The sequence below is a fragment of the Phoenix dactylifera genome, unplaced genomic scaffold (genome assembly GCF_009389715.1).
Source record: "Phoenix dactylifera cultivar Barhee BC4 unplaced genomic scaffold, palm_55x_up_171113_PBpolish2nd_filt_p 001102F, whole genome shotgun sequence".
In the NCBI taxonomy this organism is placed as follows: domain Eukaryota; kingdom Viridiplantae; phylum Streptophyta; class Magnoliopsida; order Arecales; family Arecaceae; genus Phoenix; species Phoenix dactylifera.
The window spans coordinates 25,577-28,773 of record NW_024068448.1 but is presented as its reverse complement, the minus strand read 5'-3'; positions in this window follow the sequence as shown (position 1 = coordinate 28,773).

The window sequence follows — 3,197 nt, the reverse complement described above, 5'->3', positions numbered from 1 at the left end:
CCATAAGAAAAGTAATGTGTGCACTGATCTCATCGGATCGATCACCACCCTCGTGATGATCCATCGATCAGGAGCATTCAGAAATTAATTACTAATGATGCATGGCTCAAATTCTTAACTCTTAAGAATATGCATCATCATCTTATTAATTCTTGGACGATTCATAGACCCATAATCAATATGAATGAAAAAGATGCCTTTTACTTATTCAATAATAAAGTCAAATACAAATTATGTTCCAGAATTAATAATGTGTCAGCCAAAAATTGGCTTCTAGGGCATACATCTAACAATCTCCCACTTGCACTAAAGCCAATCAGTCATATATCTTAGTCCCATTTTCTCAAGGTGGGCTTCAGTCTTTTGCTGACTTAGCTGTTTAGTGAATGGATCTGCCACGTTGTCCGCGGAGTCTACTCTCTGCACTTCGACATACTTCTTCTCAACATAGTCGCGTATGAGGTGGAAGCGCCGCTCTATGTGCTTGGACTTCTGATGAGACCTTGGCTCCTTAGCAAGAGCTATGGCGCCATTATTATCGCAGTAGAGTGTTGGCATCTGATGACATTACATCCAATTCCGCAATAAATTTTTTTGAACCAGAAGCCTTCCTTAGCAGCTTCAGAGGCGGCAATGTATTCAGCTTCCATAGTAGAATCAGCAATGATCGGTTGTTTAGAACTCTTCCAATTCACCGTACCACCATTGCACAAGAACACATATCCAGATGTTGACTTCCTATCATCGACATCAGTCATGAAGTCTGAATCTGTGTACCCTTCTACCTTTAACTCTGATGATCCTCCAAAAACTAAGAATAAATCTTTAGTTCTTCTCAAGTACTTAAGAATATTCTTCACAGCTGTCCAGTGTTCTTCACCTGGATTCGACTGATATCTGCTTTTGACACTCACAGCAAGAGCTATATCAGGTCGTGTACATAGCATGACATACATGAGGCTCCCTATTGCCGATGCATAAGGGATCTTGCTCATGCGTTGAATCTCTTCAGATGTGTTGGGGCACATCTTCCTGGAGAGATGAATTCCATGTCTTAGGGGTAAGAGACCCCTTTTAGAGTTTTCCATGCTGAACCTTTTTAGCACTTCCTCTATGTACATCTTCTATGATAGGCCAAGCATCCTCTTAGATCTATCTCTATAGACCTTAATTCCTAAAATATAGGATGCTTCCCCAAGGTCTTTCATGGAGAATTCCTTTGACAACCAGACCTTGACCGAGGTTAGCATGGGAATATCATTCCCTATCAGGAGGATGTCGTCCACGTACAGTACGAGAAATACGACAGCGCTCCCACTAATCTTTTTGTAAACATACGGTTCCTCTTCGTTTTTGATGAAATCAAACGTTTTGATTGCGTCATCGAAACGAGTGTTCCAACTCCGAGATGCTTGTTTTAGTCCATAAATGGACCTTTGCAGCTTGCAGACCTTGTGATCTCCATCACTGGAAGTGAAACCCAAAGGCTGTTCCATATAGATATCTTCTTCAAGATATCCATTTAGGAAAGCAGTTTTCACATCCATCTGCCAGATTTCATAATCATGAAATGCTGCAATGGCAAGCAATGTTCGGATGGATTTTAGCATGGCTACAGGTGAAAAGGTCTCCTGATAGTCAATGCCTTCGCGCTGACTATACCCTTTCGCCACAAGCCTTGCCTTATAGGTCTCTACCTTTCCATCCGAACCTATCTTTCTTTTATAGATCCATTTACATCCAATAGGTACAATACCTTTTGGTGGATCTACTAAGGTCCAGACTTGGTTGGAATGCATGGAGTCTAATTCTAACTTCATAGCTTCCAACCATTTCTCGGAATCGATATCAGATATCGCCTCGTTGTAGGTTTTGGAATCTTGTACGTGATCCCTATCTCCCACTAGGAACATTTCCTCAGTATCCTCTTCTAGTATACCTAAGTATCTATCGGGAGGATTGGAGACCCTACTTGATCTGCGAGGTGGTTGAGGGACATCGGGTACTGGCTCTGTATTAATGGGTTCGATAGGATCCATGACTCATTGCTTTTCAGAGACTTTCTCTTCAAGCTCAATTTTCCTCCCACTGCCTCTGTCAAGGATAAACTGATTTTTCAAGAAGATGGCATGACGGCTCACAAATACATTGTGATCCTCTGAGATGTAAAAATTGTATCCTAATGATTCTTTAGGATATCCTATAAAATGAGCACTTATGGTCCTAGCCTCTAGATTGTCCGTATGTAGTCTTTTGACGTGGGCCGGACATCCCCAAATTTTGAGATGACCAAGACTTGGTTTCTTCCCATGCCATATCTCATACGGTGTGGTAGGAACGGATTTAGAGGGAACCCTATTCAGTAGATATACTGCGGTAAGTAAGGCATCTCCCCAAAGAAACATAGGTAAATCAGTGAAGCTCATCATTGACCTGACCATATCCAATAGGGTCCGATTCCTCCTCTCTGACACCCCGTTGAGTTGAGATGTACCCGGAGAAGTCCATTGTGAGACTATGCCATTGTCCTTGAGATAGTCTCGGAATTCTCCACTAAGGTATTCTCCTCCTCGATCTGATCGAAGAGCCTTAAGGGATTTTCCAGTTTGTTTTTCTACTTCATTTCTGAACTCTTTGAACCTTTCAAAAGATTCAGATTTGTGTCTCATAAGATACACATACCCATACCGTGAATAATCATCGGTAAAGGTAATAAAGTATGAATAACGTCCCCTGGCTAGCACATCGAATGGGCCACATACATCTGTATGTACCAGGGTAAGTATTTCAGTGGTCCTCTCCCCATGTCCTACAAAGGGCAATCTGGCCATTTTTTCTTGAAGACAGGACTCGCAAACTGGATATGACTCGGAAGTCAATGAGCCAAGAGGCCCATCTTTATCCATTTTGTTCATTCTGTCCTCTCCAATATGGTCAAGCCTAAGGTGCCACAAATACTTTTGGTTTATCTCATCCCTAGATCTTTTGGATCCTTTGGCACTCACTTCTTGCTCAGACACATTTATAGATACATCCATATGCAAATGATAGAGACTGTCAATCATAAAACCACGTGCGACTATTTTATTTCTGAAATAGATAGAACAGCAATCTTTGTCAAATGTAAAAACATGACCTTCCTGTGCTAGACATGAAACAGAAATCAAATTTCTGCTAGCAGCAGGTACATAATAGCA